Source organism: Equus przewalskii, chromosome 11 (genome assembly GCF_037783145.1).
Source record: "Equus przewalskii isolate Varuska chromosome 11, EquPr2, whole genome shotgun sequence".
NCBI lineage: Eukaryota > Metazoa > Chordata > Mammalia > Perissodactyla > Equidae > Equus > Equus przewalskii.
The window spans coordinates 5,731,955-5,751,338 of NC_091841.1; the positions used below are offsets into that span (position 1 = coordinate 5,731,955).

General features: G+C 36.3%; 1 long non-coding RNA gene across 2 annotated transcripts in view; it reads right to left on the reverse strand.

The window, feature by feature from the left end:
• The window catches only part of LOC139074314 (uncharacterized), a 96,089-nt gene extending 77,135 nt beyond the window's left edge, over positions 1 to 18,954 (reverse strand). Inside the window, exon 1 of one of the 2 annotated variants that reach the window (XR_011523817.1) lies at positions 18,820 to 18,954. This is a non-coding gene — a long non-coding RNA (uncharacterized lncRNA). The remainder of the gene's footprint in view (positions 1 to 18,819) is intronic. The other variant, XR_011523818.1, reaches the window with a different exon arrangement.
• Between the last annotated feature and the right edge of the window lie 430 nt (positions 18,955 to 19,384).

Here is a 19,384-nt window from a genome sequence, read left to right on the forward strand (position 1 = left end):
ATATGTAAGAAAGGAGAAAAAATGAAATTATATAAAATGCTCAGTTAAAACCACAAAAGTCAGAAAAAGGGTGGAAGACAGAAAAATGGGACAAAGAAAAAGGGCAACAAATAGAAAACAGTAAAAAATGTGGTAGATATTCATCCAACTGTATAAATAATTTGATAATCACTTTGAATATCAATAGTCTAAATGCACCAATTAAAAGACTGAGATTTCCACAGTAGATCAAAAAACAAGACCTACCTATATGTTGTTTACAAAATACACACTATAGGGGCTGGCCTGGTGGCATAGTGATTAAGTTCATGCACTCTTCTTTGGTGGCCCAGGGTTCACAAGTTCGTATACCAGGCACAGACCTACACACTGCTCATCAGGCCGAGCTATGGCAGCATCCCATATACAAAAAATAGAGGAAGATGGGCACAGATGTTAGCTCAGGGCCAATCTTCCTCACTAAAAAAAAAAAAAAGACCCCCCTTTAAATATAAAGACATATATGGATTAGAAGTAAATGGATGGAGAAAAATATACCATGCAAACACAAATCAAAAGAGAGCAGAGTAGCTATATTAAGTTCAGGTGGAGCAGACTTTAAAGCAAGGAAATCTATAAGAGATAACGAGGGCATTACATAATGATAAATAGATCAATTCTCCAAGAAAACATAACAGTCTTTAATGTGTATGCAGCTAACAAAAAAGCATCAAATTTCATCCAGCAAAAATTCATAGAATTGCAAAGAGAAATGGATGAAAAATGGATGAATCCACCAGCATATTGGAGACTTCAGCACCCCTCTATCAGAAATGGACAGGTCCAGCAGGCAACAAATCAGTAGAGACATAGTCAAACTCACAAATACCATCAATCAACTGGATATAATGGACATCTTGAGACTACTTCATCCAACAACAGCAGAATACACATTCTTCTCCATTTCACATGGAACACTCACCAAGATAGACCACATTCTGAGCTGTAAAACACAGCTGAAGAAATTTACAAGAATATAAATCATACAATGTCTGCTCTCAGACTGCAAGGTAATTAAATTAGAAATCAACACTAGAAAAGTAAATGGAAATCCCCAAATACATGGAGATTAACAGACTTCTAAACAACATATGCGTCAAAGAAGAAATCTCTGGAGAAATTTAAAAAATATTTTGACCTAAATTAAAATGAAAATACAGCTCATCAAAATTAATGGGATGTGGGGCTGGCTGAATGGCATAGTGGTTAAATTCCCATGTCCTGCTTTGGTAGCCCAGGGTTTGCTGGTTCAGATCTCGGGTGTGGACCTATGCACCGTTTATCAAGCCATGCTGTGGCAGGCATCCCACATATAAAGTATAGGACGATGGGCATGGATGTTAGCTCAGGGCCAATCTTCCTCAGCTTTGAGGATTGGTGGCAGATGTTAACTGAAGGCTAATCTTCCTCAAAAAGAAAAAAGTTATGGGATGTGGCAAAAGCAGTGCTTAGAGAAAAGGCTGTAGCATTTAATGAATATATTAGAAAAGAAGACCTGAAATCAATAATGTAAGTTTTCATCTTAGGAAACTAGAAAAAGAAGAGCAAATGAAATCCAAAATAAGCAAAAGAAAAGAAATAGAGAGCAGAAATGAAACTGAAAACAGGATATCAAGAGAGAAAATCAATGAAACTGAAAGCTGGTTCTTTGAAAAAGTCAGTATAACCAATAAGCCTCTAGAGAGGCTAAGTACAAAAAAAAAGAAAAAGGACACAAATTACCAATGTCTGAAGTGAATCAGGGGACAGATACAGTGGAAATTAAAAGAATAATGAAGGTTCTGAAAAGGTACAAACTTCCAGTTATAAAATAAATGTCATGGGGATGTAATGTACAGCAAGGTGACTATACTTAATAATACTGTATTGTATATTTAAAAGTTGCTGAGAGAGTAGATCTTAAAAGCTTTCATCAAAAGAAAAGAATTCTAACTGTGTGGTGATGGATGTTAACCAGACTTATTGTGATAATCATTTTTCAATCTATATGTATATTGAATAATTATATTTTTCACCTGAAGTTAATATAATATTATACATCAATTGTATCTAAATTAAAAAAAGAGTAATTAAGGAATGCTATCAACAACTCTATGCCCACCAATTTGGCAAGCTAGATGAAATGGACCAATTCCTTGAAAGACACAATTTGTCAAAACTCACACAAGATGAAATAGACAATCTGAATAGGGCTTTGTCTATTAAATAAATTGAATCAACAATTGATAACTTTCCCAAACAGAAAGCATCAGATCCAGATTTGTTCACTGGTGAGTTCTATCAAATGGTTAAGAGAGAAATTATACCCATTCTCTGCACTCTCCTTCACAAGATAGAAGAAGGAATACTTCCTAACTCCTTCTGGAAGGCCAGTATTACTCCAATTCCAAAAACAATAACAAAAAAGATATCACAAGAGGATAAAACTACAGCTCAATATCTCTTATGAATGTGGATAAAAAGATCCTCCACAAAATATCAGCAAATCGAATCTAACAATATATAAAAAGAATTTTAGACCACGACAAAGTGGGATTTATCCCAGACACATGTGCCTGAGGCAGTATTTGAAAATCACTTAATGTAATCAATTACATTAACCAGGCTAGAAAAGAAAAGCCACATAATCATATCAATAGTTGCAGAAAATGCATTTGGTAAAATGCAACACCCAGTCATGATAAAAACTTTCAGTAAACTAGCATTAAAGCAAAATATCCTCAACTTAATACAGAATAGCTACAAAAAAATCATACAGCTAAAATCATACTTAATGGGGAGACACTCACAGCTTTGCCACTAAGATCAGGAACCAGGGAAGGATGAACACTTTCACCTTTCCTTTTCAATATTGTACATTAAGCAATTTGCACCAAGTCACACGACTGACTTTACTGAAGGTTTAGATGTGAATGCAGGTCTGATTCCAAAGTTCTCTTACTCAACTCCTATCCAATGCCCCTTCATAGTAACTCACTGGATATTTGCAATATACTATTCTATCCTATTTATGATGTACTGTACAACTTCCACGTCATACTTTTCCTAAGAAGCCATTGATAATCTGCCAATATATAGTCACATGACATGACTTTAGTTTTACAAATTACTTTTATGCCATCTTATTTTATTTGTGTGTTATAAAATACATAATAATGATACTAATTCTGATCCTTACATTACTGAGTAAGAACATTTTTCTTTGAAAATATAGATTACAGAGAAATAATGAAAGAAAATTAATGAAACAAAATAAAACTGATTAGACTAGTTTTAAGTGTAATTAAAACAAGCTTGTTCAAATAGTGAATAGAAAAGTCAATTTGTAAAATCTTTATTGTAATAAATGATGTGTAGATGAGTAACAAATAAGATATTTATTTCCATAAGTTATCATGCCTAAGTTGCTTTAATAAATTAGCATTGAGCATTTTTTATTTCTTACAATTAATGCTAATAACACTTATTTTGAAAAATAGAAATATCTGCCGAGAAAGTCATTTAGAATTTAAAGCATACAACAGTTTAATAATTCATGGTTTCAAATTTTATATAAAATCGACTTTAGTATTCTTTCCATGGTAAGTTTTCCTAGAGGAATCAAGGGATGAAAAACTAGCCAAGGAAAGCCATAAGAATATTTTGGAAATGGGACAACTGAATTTATTAGGATTAGTCAAACGTTCTCTTCTATTGGTTTATTTTGACCTCTTTAAGTGAAACCTATTTTTCAAAATGTGTTCAACAAGGCTACTTTTTCACAGGTAAGAATGCCAGAGTGAAAAGAGTGTTAAGGATGTTTAAAAAGAGGCGATTATTCATTCATCAAACAAACACTTGAGTGCTCTCTTAGGCCAAGAATTCCTCTAGGTTTTAGACATGCATCCTTGAAAAACAACAAAAAATCCTGGGCCTTGGAGATCGTATTCTAGTGGCAAAAGGCATGAGAGGGAGGCAGTCAGAAGAAGAAACACGCAATAGCCCATAAATTGATAAGTACACTGTGGAGAGGAATAAAAGACACAGTTATTGTGGACTGAATGTCATGTCACCAAAATTCATATGTTGAAGCTCTAACCCCCAGTGTGTCTGTATTTGGAGATGGGCCTCTAAGGAAGTAACTAAAGTTAATTGAGGTCATCAGCGTGGTGCCTTGATCTGAAAGGATTAGTGTCCTTATCAGAAGAGATACCAAGATAGCTCACCTCTCTCTCAGTGCACATGAAACAAGGAAGGGCCATGTGAGGACCTAGTGAGAAGGTGGCCATCTGCAAGCTGGGAAGAGAGCCGTCACTGGAAACTGAATCAGCCAAAGCATTGATCTTGGCCTTCTGGGTTGCAGAACTGTGACAAAATGAGTTTCTCTTGTTTAAGCCACCCAGTCTGTGGTATTGGGTGAGAAGACTAATTCAGCAGGGTAGAGAATTGTACCTTTAGGAGGGGAGTTCCATTTTAACAGGGCACTAGGGGTAGGTCTCATTGAGCCAGTGAAATTTTAGGCACAATCCGAAGGAGGTACATAAGTGAATTCTGAGGCTATCCGGAAGAGGAGCATTCCTGGGAGAGGAAACGGCAAGTGCAAAAGCCTGAGAACAAGTATATCTGGAAAAACTGAGGAATACAGAGAAAACCATGTGGCTGCAGTGGAAGAGGAAGAGGAGAGTAGGAAGAAATAACAGCCAAGAGGAAACCATAAGTCAGATCATGTAAAGTTTTGCAGGACATAGAGAAGACTGGGTTTCATTGCAAGTAAGAAGGAAACCATAGAAGAATATAATTTTTTAATTAAAACGCACATTTATAGCTATTCTGAGAATGATTTGCCGGGAGGAGAGCACAAGAGTGGTAGTGTAGATGTCATTTTAGAGGATATTAAAATAACCCCAGTTTAAGATGATGCAATCTTGGAATAGAGCTGTAGCAGATAATGTGGTGAGAAGTAGCAGTATTTTAGATATATTTTGAAAATAAAATTAAAAGCATATGCTAATAGATTTTATGTAAAGTGTGAAAGGAAAAGAAGAGTATAGGAGGACCCCAAGGATGACAATCAAAACAGAGCATAGAGTCAGAAATTGGTTAGGATGAGAGAATAGTACCATGTCAGTAATGTAAACAAAACAAAAGCAAACACAACAGAAAACGGAGGTACCAAGAACTGTTGGAAGGTGTCATAAAAGTCAAAGAAATGTCGCAGTTTGGACCCTAGAAAGTGTAAGCTGGAAGAATAAGAAGTGATGGTCTGTAGCTAAGACTTTGAAGGATGAGCGTTGTGCGTTATGTTACGGTTGGGGGGCCGAGCAAGGAGTGGGTGGTTGAGGTAGTGTGGAAGAAAGGTTATGAGGAGAGAAGCTGAGATATTAAGAATGTAATGTACTAGATAGATAATGAATGTAAATATGTGAAATACATTAAATGCATTAAATTCACCGAAGAAAATGCCAGAAGAGTCATACAGAGTTCTGTTAGCCAAAAGCTAAATTCTTCAACTAATGAGTGGGAAGGACTGGAACATCTGGAGATACTATTTCCAAATGAAGTGGCACAGGATGACATGAAATTCAAAGGAGTTGGGTTTTTTATTTTTTGTTTTAAGAAGGAAGGAAAAGAAATGATTGTAAAGGTCAATAATAAGCAGGGGGATACTTGCCACAATTCACCTTTTGTAAGCTGGAGAGAGGGAAGAAAAACCCCTTCTACTTGAGAGTGCTTCAAGGAAGATGGTGTGTTTGGTAGACAGCCACATTTCAATTAAAAAATAGAGAGAAAGAGGCACCGGCTTCTTGGCCGAGTGGTTAAGTTCATGCACTCGGTGTTGGCAGCCCAGGGTTCGTTGGTTCAGATCTTGGGTGCAAACCTAGCATTGCTCTTCAAGCCATGCTGTAGCAGCATCCCACATAGAATAACTAGAATGCCTAAGAACTAGCATACACAACTATGTTCTGGGGCTTTGGGGAGGAAAAAAAAAAAAAGAGGAAGATTGGCAACAGATGTTAGCTCAGGGTCAATCTTCCTAAAAAAAAATTAATTAATTAATTTAAAAAAATAGAGATAAAGAAAACAGAGAAAATCTTAAAAGAGTTCTAATAAGCATAGTTAAGGTGTTTGGAACAATCATTGTGGCAGAAGGTATAGAGGTATGGGGCATGGATCAAATTTGAATATGGCCTATGAAGGGCAGTATAGGGCTGAAATTTTGCATGACATTAAATAGCCTAGAAGGATTCAATTTCACCAAGTGTCTGAGATACAGCAATATGACGTGACAGTCTCATAGGAGAAGGTGGACAATTATTTTAAGTAAGAGTGTGAATATTTAGCCCAATAGTATAGAGAACTCTTAGTAATTCGTGTTTATGCGAAGTGTCAGGGAAGAAATGGAAATATGTTTTCAGCTTGGACCTGTCAAAGAATAACTCAAAACTATTTAGTCATTAAAGAATAACTTGGATATATCAGAGATATTATTTGGCTGTTGCACAAACTTTATACACGTATGTGGGCGAACGCCTTTGGACTATTTTCATGAAACGAGGAAAAAGCAGATGGATAAGAGAGGGTAAAGAAAGAAGGGGAAAAATACTTCAGACCATCTGGGAGTGGTGAAACCGGGTTGGTTTTCATTTGGGGATAACAGGGTTAGCTGGCATCTATCAAAGATGTCCTTTCTCCATCAATCTGAAGAATGTCCTTGAGCAGGCTGTCTAGGGGTATTGATGGTATCTCTGGAGCACACATGACAGGCTGCCTCTGGGCAGTACTTGCTAGTATCCTTCCATGAGGACCTGCACCACGGTAAGGCCAAGTCTGCACCAAGTTCTTACGAAAATGACTCAAATTACTTTCCTTGCCAAAAGAAGTTTGAGAGATTTCTATGTCACAACATTACAGCAGAGACCTGAAAGAGGTGCTAAGCAGACACATCATTGAAAAGAGCATGGATTACAAAACTTTTACCACCAATTGAAAGTAGCTGGTGTTTGCAGGCCAAGGGGACGCTTCTCCTTATCCATAGAGATTCTAAAGTGTGTCCTAAAAGTTTGCTTAGTACTCATATTTGTATATTATGCCTAATGGTGCAATATAACGTGTAGATTTTTCATTCTTTATTGTAGATCATCACTCCTAATTAATATTCTTGTTGCGTTCAGTTTTGTGTTCTTTCTAAATAGATATACAGGTTGTGAAGACATAAACTGAGAAATGAAGCTCAGATCATGATTCTTAAATTCACAAAAAAAGGTCAGCAGTATCTTTTAAAGAATGTTCTACTAATGAGCCTCATTTCTATTTAGTTATGTCAAATGTTTCAAACATATATTCTAGCAGTTTGGACTTTATGATTCCTGTAACTCAAACTCGCTTAATAAAAAGGATTTATTATTCCTTACAATTGCAGAGGCCAGAAACAGCTCATGTATCACAATTTGATTCATTGGCCCAGCATTCGGTGTTTCAATTTCAGCCCCTCGGCTCTGTCATCCATGGTATCAGCATTATTCTAAGGAAAACATTCCCCTGGGTTACAAGATGACTGTTGGTAAATCTCTGGCTACCTGCTCCTTTTCTAAGTCTATAGGAAGAAAGAGAGTTTGAAGAGTGAGGAAGATTCCTTCTAAGAGATTCCCATCAAACATCTTGCATGCCATTTGCTTCCACTGGGGAGCCTGTTTAGGTTTGAATCAATAATCCACGGGATGATACTTCACTTATTAGCTGAGACCTCAGCCATACACTCCGCAGTAAACCAATGGTGAAGTCACTTTTCTCACATGATAGAGACTGCTCAGGGGAGAAGTGGGCATCTGAAGAGCAGCAGAGCAATAAGCAAGAGAAGAAGAAATTGACCCTGGGAAGGAAAATATAATGCTTACTTTACAACCAAGCGGGACTTGTAGCAGAAAACGTCAAATATCATTCTAGTCTGCAAACATTTTTCTTATGGGAGCCATTGATTGTACTTATTACGCTTCTATAAGACAATCTACAGGATTATCATAATGAATCAACTGAATGTTGGTACATTGTAGTAAAATCCTCCTAGACTGGCTGATTCATCCCAAAATGATGTGTATGCTCAGACTGAACTTTCCAGATGTCATTACACTACAGCCTGAAAGAGTAAAAATAAAACTCAATGACTCCCTTCCTCTTGGGTTGTTATTTATATTACTCCATCCAAATTTAGAGTGAGAAGTTCCTCCACTTTAAGATAACGGAGAAGATTGGTCTTGAATAATTCTTATCACTGAGGACCTCAAGATCTGAATGCAAGTTCATCCTCTTAACTGGGTGATTTAGGCTGCCATGAGTCCTTTCACACTACGCGTCTCCACAGTTTCCTGCTTCAGATAATTTACAGGTCTCGAGAATCCATCTCTTTCCTAACATAGTCAGCTATGTTAGGTTCACTCTACACCACCACAATAATAAAGAATTCAGTCCAATTTTTATTCTGAAACTCCCAGCGGGAGCTCTAGGGTCATTCTAAAAAGAAATGCAAATGCAAAGTGATAGATTTTTAAAAGGTATTTTTGCTATGAAGAAAGAAAAAAGAGATAGGGAGAGACAAAAAGAAAGAAAACCCATAGTAGTGGCTCTGTGCTACTGCCCTTATCTAGCTTGTTAGGAGTTGTCAGAGTCAGCCTGTCTTAGCTCCTGGGCACAGTGAGTTTTTCCTCCTGTCAAACCCACAGAGTCAGTGGCGGTGCCATTAAAGAAACCTGCCACCAGATCAAAGTCCCCAGCAAAGACCTTTTTGCAGGACTCACTTTGGTGCAAATGTTTGGCTCTGCACAGACCATAAGCTCACTTTCAGTCTTAAACTGAAGGAAGACAATCCTTTTTGTTCTGTCATTTTATTTTCATTTCAGTAGATACTTATTAAGTGCCAACCATTGTTCAGTCATAAGGCTTATCAGCTTTATAAACATTTTATACTAGAGATGGAGCCAATAGAGAGTAGAGAAAAAAATTGTACTTTCCTTGAATACTTCTCAACTTGCAACCTAAATCTGAATTCCTGTTAAATGACTATAATGAAGCTAAAAAAAAATTGACTCTAACTTGAATACAGGAAAATTAAAACTTTCTTAGTGCATTGGTAGTTCCTATTATTTATGAGAAGCACAGAGTGAATTATTACGACGTGTAAAATATTCATCGTGGGAAGGCTGCTAATCATGGCAATTTTTTCCTCGTTTTGGTGGTGGGGGTGGATGTGGAGGCTTTTCTGAAGCAAGGCATATTTTTGGCATCCATACTTTGAAGAGAGCTCATTTGAATCGTAGGCCTCATGGCACATGGCAGGTAGGCAAGTTATCAGAAGCAGAGAAGACAAAATAGGCTTCAGGAATTTCTTACCATCTTGGCACACTTTTAGAACCTTCTGCTTAAGACACCAGCTCTTTCTAGTACAAAACCAGATTGCTGAGATACAGCTCTTCCATGCAATATCGAGAGAGATGAATAACAACATGGATTCAACAGACAAGCAAAAACCAGTGAATCTGTCAGATTAGTAACCAGCTCTTTGAAAGTAGTGAGGTAACTTTTTAATTATCACTTAAGACTTGTGTCCTTAATATGAGAAAACATGATCTTTAATGTCTTAACTATGTATGATTCTATGATGTTTTCAAAGAAAAATGCATCTATGAAATGGCCCATAACTTTATAAAATGGTGGATATTAATAAATTACATTAAGTATAAGATCTCATTGGTTGTAAAATGTATCAATATTTTATTAATCACTAAGAAAGAATAAATGTTGCCACATAAACCATGATACATGTTTTATCACTTAGGATTTTTTTTTTTTTTTGATGGGGAAGTTTGGCCCTGAGCTACTATCTGTTACCAGTCTTCCTCTTTTTGCTGAGGAACGTTGTTCCTGAACTACATCTGTGCCAGTCTTTCTCTATTTTGTATGTGGGATGCCACCACTGCATGGCTTAGTGAGCAGTGTGTAGGTCCATGCCTGGGATCCAAACCCATGAAGGCCAGGCTGCTGAAGCAGAGTGGGCAAACTTAACCACTATGCCACTGGGCAAGCCCCTAGACATTTTTTTATTTTAATTATTTAAAAATCTTCTGTCATATATCTCTCTTGTACAAACATGAGAAGAAAAATATAATCAGAATAAATTGATTGTGGTTTTCCTAAAACATCATCTCATTCAGAGTCCTCTTCTCTAAGTCACTTTCACCTCAGAGCTATTGGTAGCCATATTTTTATACATGGTATCCTCTTTCGTTCTAAGAAGAGTTTTGATAATACAGCATTTCTTAAAGAGTACTCCACTATCATCTCTTAGATTTCCTCTCAAGCCACTGGTACCCATTCTATAGCTTTTAGTATAAGCATTTTCAATGCAAAGTTTTGAGAAAATAACCAGGATTCATACTCCTTCTTCAAATGTTCCATCAATGGTTTGTTGACTGAGAAGTCAAGAAGTTACAGTTGTACCATCATGCCATATGAAAAAGCAATTTTACACAGTGCTTGCCTTGACAACAATGGCGTGAAAGCCATCTGGCAGAAAGTGACTGTAAGATATCTTCAATGGTAAGATACATCCTGAATTTTAAAAACACCAAAAATGTGTGTGTATAGGGGTCATTTTAGAACAATGAAATATGCTATATAACAATAAATATTGGTCCTATGTGCTGAGATAGTTCCTTTGGTCTTCCTTTCATTCAATAAATAGGTATTTAATGAACTGCTTCTGTGTGCCAAGCATCGTGATAAACAAAGGGGACGTGATCATGAGTAAAAGCTGATCTTTTCTCAGCCCTCTGGAGAAAAATAGAAAACACAAAGGAGACAGAAGAGAAAAGGGTGCATCCCAAGGCTGGGAAAGAGGCTAGAGAGAAACTTGAGAGAGGAAAGAAAGGTGCTGTAGGGGTCGAGGATAGAGGGAAAGGGAGAGGCCAGAGCACGCCCCTTTAGGCTTCCTGAAGGATTTGGACCTTTACCTGAAGAAACAAAGGTCAGTACTGAAATGTTTAGAGAGTAAAAGGGGAAGATTCACATTTGGAAACTGCAACTGAGTACAGCACCTACATGGATTAGCAGGGGGAACAGAGGAAAATGTAGAAGCAGGGAGACCAGAGAGGAGCATATTACAGCTTCATCAAGATGACGCTTTGGTCTGGAACAGCTGCAGCGGAGATAGTGAGAAATGCATGTATATGAAAGACAATTAGAAGATAAAATCTATAATAAACAGGTTTACGTAGGAAAAAGAATAGCTAGAAATTTAATAAGACATGGCCAGAAACAAATTTCTCTTTCAGTTCTATGGTATATATTACTTACAAAGTTCCATCTGTATGTTAAAATAATGAAGATATATCTGTAAGTTTCCATGTCCAAATGGGAGACTCATAAGTTTCAGTTCACTTTTATTCTTCCCACCCACTGTATGAAAATCTAACTGTCTCAATCTACAGTGGCAATTTCAAGTGGGTTCACTTTACTAGCTTATATTATAAGCCCTGGAATACTTGTCATAAGAGGATTGATGAAAATCTCTCTCTTCTCAAAATAGTGGTAGATGCCATAATGGGCCATACCCTCTGACATGAAGAAAAGACTGGACAATTCAAGTATTCAGTTACTTTTCTTAATTCAACTACTGTCACTCTCAGTGCCTCTATAGAAACAATGACCTAAAATGTTGAGAGAATCCACGTGTGTTTTTAAAATGATGGACCAAAAAATCTGTACTGGGTAGACTGGGAAATAAAGAAATTTGAAAGCTAAAGGATTAAACAGAAGAAAGGAGAAAGGCCTGGAGAGGGAAATGAAGGTAGAGAATGGTTGTATTGGGCAATCAAGTTTGCCATCTGGGAAACTGAAGCTTGTGGTCAGAGTTTGGGATGTTTGAAGCCATGTCTTTGGAGGACTAAAATTTACAACAGATAACTAATTAAAAGTTAAGAATTTGAAGCTGGCTGGCTGAAGTGAAGAAAGTGAGAAGATCTTTGGTGGTTAGGACATCAGAAAAAAAATGAGAGGCCAAAATGTTGGAAAGATTATCATCCATATAGACTTGACGTCAATCAAAAGTATATGTGCTTTAGTCAAATAGAATGAGCAGGTGCTGAGCTTCTTGATAAACTGTGGAGACTCAGATCTAGAAAACAGAAGATGAGAATAACTAGGTGGGTAAGTGGAGAGTTTAATGTTGCGGCATGGTATGCATGTCAAAGAACTAGATTTGTTTGATCTGTTTTTAATACATCCAGATAGAGGATTAATAGCCCAGAAACAGTAATGAAGAGCAATCTCAATCTTCTGGGAAGTAGGTGAGCTCTGGAAAAAAAATGATTGAGGAAAATAAGTATAAGAGTCTTGATGGATGCAATCTCATCTGGTTGTGATGCCATCTAACTTTACAACTTCACTTCCCGGTCTTTGCCAACACAGGCGTCCAATGCTTTAATCACACCAACGGTGTCATGCTTACACATGCTTTCATTCATATAGTGAGCTGTGTTTGTAATGCCTACTTTACAGTGTTTATAAGCCTTAATCTGAGGAATTACATATTAGTTAGGATCCAGCTCAAATATACTTTGCTCTTCTTAGATTTCTGACCTTTTCCTTCCCCCCCTTGTCATCACCATACACCAGCCAATCTGATAGCTCTCATCTATGCACTTCCGTGCCTTTCTGTTCATAGCTTCATCAGCACTTCTCCCATTCGGTAGCACATATTTTGAATGTGATTTACTCTCCTACCAGACAGTGAGCACCTTGAGGGCAAGTTTTATGCCCTGTTGATCTTTGTATTATTTCCAGCATCTAGCACAGAGTATGGCACAGGGTAAACAGTAATAAATGATTGCCGAAATAAAGTTTTAAAATGTTTGGGTCCCTAAGCAGCCACTTTCCTCTACCATGTCAAGAACATTCAGTTCCTTGTCCTTTGGCAATGGCATATTTCATATGCCCAAGAGATTTAAAAGCATACAGCATAGAGCAGAAATAAAAAGACTCATTACGGTACTGCATTCGAGCTACAAGTCATATTTTGTAACCGTACTGTGCCACCAATATAATTAGAAGATATTGAACTTTCATTAGTTAGAGAAGCCAGCTACCCTCTAATTGTCATTATTTAAATATTTTTGCTGACTGTAATAGCCTCATGAGATAGACATCTCATTTCTGTGACAGACCCGAGGGTCACCAGTGGTGTAATTTCCTTTCTTTATACTTGAATGCAGCCCAGAATAGTATTCAATATTTAACCCGTTCCTAACTTTAATTAGGAGCTTTAGTCAAGTACAAATTAATCTAGTTTTCCATTTTAAAACCAGAATTTCTCAATGTTGGAAAGAGCAGTGATTCATCAGTACCCATATGATGTTTGAATCTCTCCACAGGAATCCCATCATCTGTGTTTGTCCTGTGGACACACACCTTGAGGGAGGGAGAAATCTCTGCATCCTAAGACAGCTCATTTCATATTTTTTAAAACTCTATTTTAACATTCCTTTATAGGATGAAACAAATACTTTACCCAACAATTCTACCTCTATCATGTGTATTATACAATATAGTCCATGTTCCAATCCTTTCTATAATATTGGAAAATGATTATTATGTTGCCCACAAGACTTTTTATATCTGGGCTTTTATGCTCAGCTTTCTAACCTATTTCCATACTACATTATTTGTGTTCACTTTACTATCTTGACTACTATCTGTCTCCTCAATATGTTTATAACTAAATTTGGGGTTGAATTTCAAGTCAAGCATTAAATATTAACTCCTCTCGTGGAAAATTAAAGGATATTAGTCCAGATATTACACTTAAAAATATTCATCCCAATTTATGATACATCTATATTTTCAACTCCGTTTGTATTTTTTGTAAATTTAGCATTGGATTTTAAGATAAAGATGGGATTTTATTGATTATTGTACAATCATTTGAATGCAAAATATTCGTATTTTCAAGGACCATAATATTGAAGCATATGTCTCCTAATCTAACCCAAAGAGGATGAGTTAGAAGGTCCTATGGCATCTTTATCTATAAAGATTACAGTCATTCATCCCTTCCAACTTATCTCAAATTTGGCTAAAAGAATTCCCCACCCACTTCCTGCCCCCGACTTTATATCAATTTGTAGCCAAATGCAAATGAGATCATATAGTGAAGACTCAAGTTCTCTTCTTTTAACCAGAAATAGTAATTGCAGGAAAAAGAAAACATTTGCATTCTAATCTTTTTTGTCAGTGAACTACTCCAACTGGACAAACAAGGCAGAACCAACATAGTCTGCTTCTCAGAAAATTCAAGAAAGAACTAACTTTGCCAAAAAAAGTTATAATTTGGCATCTAAATGCCATTTAGATTTCTGTACATGTACCCTACTTCAGTGAATTCTAAGCATATCTGAAAAAAGATGAATGGCCAATATCCAAATCTTAGTTTCTTTTTTAAATTATATGTTAATTCGGTAAGCAGATAAGTAAATTGAAACTAAATCTTTTTGGATCTTTAGGAAAGAATTCTAATTTTACTCCAAATTGTCTTCTCTTAATAGATTTTAAAAAGAAACACAGCCCAGAGAAAACGTCATTACTTCAGTCCCCATTTATATGAATTATAAATACCTTATATTTTTATCGATTTTACTACTAATAAAATAATAATTATATTTTATGTCCTTGGTAATGGATTTTTCAGTTGAATGAGGTCTCACAGATTTTCATGTAGCCATGCTTTTTCTTTCTCATTCTATGTGTTCTATACATTCCGTAGATCATCTCTGGACTTTTGCTGGGAGTGTTGGCATAAAATTTCTATTCTTCAAGGCCAACTGGTTAAACAGTGGATATATGGACTTAGATATGGTCATTCCAGAGGCTGGAGAGACAGACAGAGGCCAGATTATTCAGGGAACAATAAGCCTTGCTACATATTTTGGAATTTCTCCTAAGAGGAATCTGTTTTAAGAGTGTGTATATGTGTATGTGTGTGTGTGTGCATGTGTATAGCTTTTCTGAGGGTGCAAGGGGCAAGGAGAGAAGTAGAGTGATTTAGATTGACATAATCAGATTTTGAATACCACTTTGGCTACGTGATTAAGAATTAATTAAAAGAACAACAAAGCCCCAAGCCAAGCTGTTTCTTCAAGACACACTAGAGATGCTCATAGTTCAGACCAGAGTGATGAGTAGGGAGGAAAGGAGAAGCAAACAAGTCCTAACAATATTTAGGAGGCAGAATCAATAGCCTAAGCAGTTGTTAGGCTGTGGTGAGGAAGGTATTAAGAAAAGCTTTAAAATATCTGGTCTGAGCAATTGGGGGTAATGGTGGCAAGAAACTTTATTTAGTATGAAAAACATTGCAGTAGGGGGCAGGAGAGGAGTTCAGTTTTGGACAAGTTGAGCCCTACAGCTGAACTCACAGAACAAATCCACGTTCATCTCTCACCATGACTTTTTGTTCTTAGTCAACATATCTCCAGACTGTATTCCATCCTTTAAAGGAGTGGATAATGCCAAGTTTTCTCCAATCTAAATTATCCTTTCCCTGAAATTATTCTCAATATTTATGAGGTTTTACTGATATGTGATGTAACTAATTCAGAAACGAATGCAGTTTCAGTATGAATAAATTTTCTAAAGGAAAAACATGACCTATAATCAGATCTCAGGAAAGAAAGGAATCTTGTAAGATTGACTTCTCTCCTGCTCCATTAATTGTTAATTATCACTAATGAGAAGGAAGTAGGATTTGGTTTATATCTGAGCAGCCCATAAATCAAAACCATCTAGAATGCCGGTCACACGAGCATCACCAGCCCTCTCCATTATGTGGCCTCCACTTTCTTATTATTTCAGCTCCTCTATGAGAGGTTTCTAAATGCTTAAGTACTCATGACACGGTCTACTGAATTCTAGGCTCCAAACCTCGAAGGATTGCAATTGGCTGCAGTAAAATTTGAATTATTTTTTTCTGTGAATGGATCACAGAGGGGATTTTTGAGTCTCTGAAAAACTCTACTGAAGAATCATGTATAATGACCTCACATGGGCCTTAAAATCTCCACAGAAGCCCAGGAATCACTAAATACCACATCAATGGGGATTTCAGCCTTTAATTTCTCATTGTTCAGACTCTTTCCAGAGGACGTTATATATCCATTTATTTTTGTTTATCTTGCATTTGTTTTTAAAAAGAAGGCAATGTCAAGGAGGCAATAAGGTGACAAAGTTGTTCTGACAAATAATTCATAAATAAATGGTGCATTAATTTGAGTTGCTCCAAATGCTTTCACTCCTCAGCAGATGCAGGGTTTTTTTTAGGAAAAAAAAGTAATTGTGTAGCTGCCGTAAAAATACCAGCAAACAAAGAGGGCAACATTTGTAACTGTTTCTCGCTGTTTCTGAGAAAATAAGTAGGACTTAAAATTACATTAAACTGTGCAACTCCCAAGCTGTCTTTTTGCTGTGGTAGCTGGAAGGCCCACTCTGAACTGTAAATGGAGAGATAGCCTATAAAATGGGCAGATAAATGCCCATTTTGGGTTGGCAAAGAAAATATCATATACCGCTCCTTTCCATGCAGTCAGATCTTTCAAGAGACTTATTTTTAGTGTCTATTTTCTTATATGAAAGGAATCTAAGAGTGTTAGAGCAACTCTGCATATACACTGAATGTTCTCTCTGAATGCTGACATTTTCTGTTCTAGAATATGAATACAATGGCTAGTGTGTTTTCTGAATTGGATGGCTGAAATTCCCCTAATTAGAGAGAGGGAGAGAATGAGATTGGAGACCAAACATTTGCATCAGAAATATTCTGACATTTTTTTGTCTTGTAACAGTTGAAAAGGGAGAAAATGTTTTAATAAACTAGGCTTTTTTTAATTATCAAGGAGCAAGGTGTTAGTTTTTAAAATTTGTCCCAATCTTAAAACACATTATTAGTCTTCAAGTTAAAAGCAGCCTATAAACTCACCTTATAAACTAAAATACTTCAAGTATTTTTTAAAAGTCATTTACGAGTATTCAGGCTAATTTCAGGTCTGAAATCGCGTTCAGCAGAGTTTAAGACTTCATTCTGATTTTTTTTTATTTGTTTTAAATTAAAATAGGAAAAGAGGATAAAGAAGGAAAATAGTATTTACTGCATTCCTCACTAAACTAAGTTTTTCTATATGTTGTATAATCTTCCTAACAATCGTGGGTTACAGTATTGTTATTTCAACTTAAAGAATGAGGAAACTAAGTCTCAGAAAAGTTAATTATCTGTCTTTACGGTCATTCAGCCCCTAAGGGGTAATGTAACAGAGTTAGATTGGAATATAGATTTGTCTGGCTTAAAGTTCTACCCATGTGCTTTTTTGATGCTTAACCTAAGCTGGAGTCAAAAGAACTCTCACCCATAAAAATCCATGAGAGCACAAATTAAGGAAACAAAGCAATTCTGAAAGTGTTGCTGTTAACCAAACAGTTATACCTAAGAAAAGAAGAATCATTCTTCCCTTGCCTTCGAAGGACGCTTTATATTTATAGTGCGCTATCAGACAACATGCCATGAAGATCAACTTCTCACTGTGTTTGACCAATAACACCCATTGTTATAATCTCATTTCACTAGCTATTAAAAAAGTCACGGTTTTTCATCCACTCCTAAATTTGGAATAACAGGGAGAAAAAAAAAGAATTCAAGGCATAGACCTTTCCCCAGAGAAGCTCAGTACCTAGCTAGAACAAAAAAGACGGCCAGATATGCAGAAAATCATCAGAGAGGTAGCCAGCACGTTAAGCAGAACGTCACAGTGTGTAAGACAATTTGGAATAAGTATAAAAGACTACTGGCTATCTCCAGTGGAGAACTGTGTATTTTTTACCACATACCTTTCCTGGTTATCTGATTCTCATCCTTCACTGCCTCTGAGCTATTTAGAAGTTGGAGACAGCCCTTTAAGTCAGAGGCAATTCATGGCAGTACAAAATGATTCTTATTTATAAACAAGAAAATAAATTTTTTCTGGTAAAGGTTCAATTGATTTTCCTCCCCCACTATGTTAGAAACCAGTTTGCACCCATTTGCACATTCATTTTAATATTTCTGATTTACAAACATGTCTGTTCTTGGGAATCTCTTTTGAACTAGTTGTAACATCTTATCAGTTCCCTCATTAATAACGAGCTAAATCCAATCTTTATCACAAGTTCTTTTTATCTCTGTATGAGAGTCATGATTTTACCTTTTGCTGAAAATTATTCTTTCACAAATGTGATATAAACATTCTTTAGTTGGTGTCAAGAGAATGCAAAGAAACAAATGATTTTCTCCAGATGTGTGGAAGAGAGGTGATAATATATATCCTCCTGTAGGCAGAATGTCTAAAAACATATTATTGAGATGAAAGACAGTCTTCTTTGTAAACAAAGGCATCAGTAATATACCCATATGATTCAGTCAGGCTACACTTATTCTAATGATCTCCATACCTGTATATTAGAGAGAAGTGAATTGATACATCTCTATAATGAGTTAGATTTGAGAGAAAATGCACACACACACACACAAAAGTACTATAAAAACAGGAACTGGATCACCTTGACTGTTAAGATATTATCCTTTCCATATTTTCAAGTAAACTAGAATAAGAACCCTAAATCATTCTGATAACCTGGTAGTATTAATAAGGTTTAGTTTCCCAGGGAGATTTTTTATTAATGCTTACAAATTTTTCTTTGATTTAAGGAGTAACACAAATATTTTCTCATCGTTACCTTCTTCCTCTGTTCTTTAGATGTTGCAAAGTTGATTCTTTTCTCACGAGCCTTTGAAGAGAACAGCCCTGTCTCTCTCAAACATCAGACACAAAAGTCTTGGCAACACCGGAGGGCTTTGACAGACAAAAGAAATTTTTCTTCTTGGTGCTTATCTACTTATTAACTGTTTCCAATACCTCTAGCAGTGTTTCCATCCCTTTCTTCCAGCACAAACAATATCTTTTGGTGGTAGAGAAAATTACAACAAGTTGGTTTCTTTTTCTTCTATGGGAACTGTGTGTCCATCAAATCCTGAGTTATTACTTAAGAGTCCAAAGACATTCAGACTTGAAGTTCCTGCCTTACCCCTATGCAGGAACTCAAGTAAGCCATTGGTGCCATCAAAAATCATTAAATATTTTGGCAGATACTTCTGGAAGGTCTAACTTAAGGCAACCTAGACGGAAAAGGAGCACATGGTAAAGAAAAGAAGGAAAAAAATAAATGCAGTTTATTTGAATGAGACACCTTGAGGTTTTGTCGAAAATGAGTGTTGCCATGAAGAAAACAGTGATGGCACCCG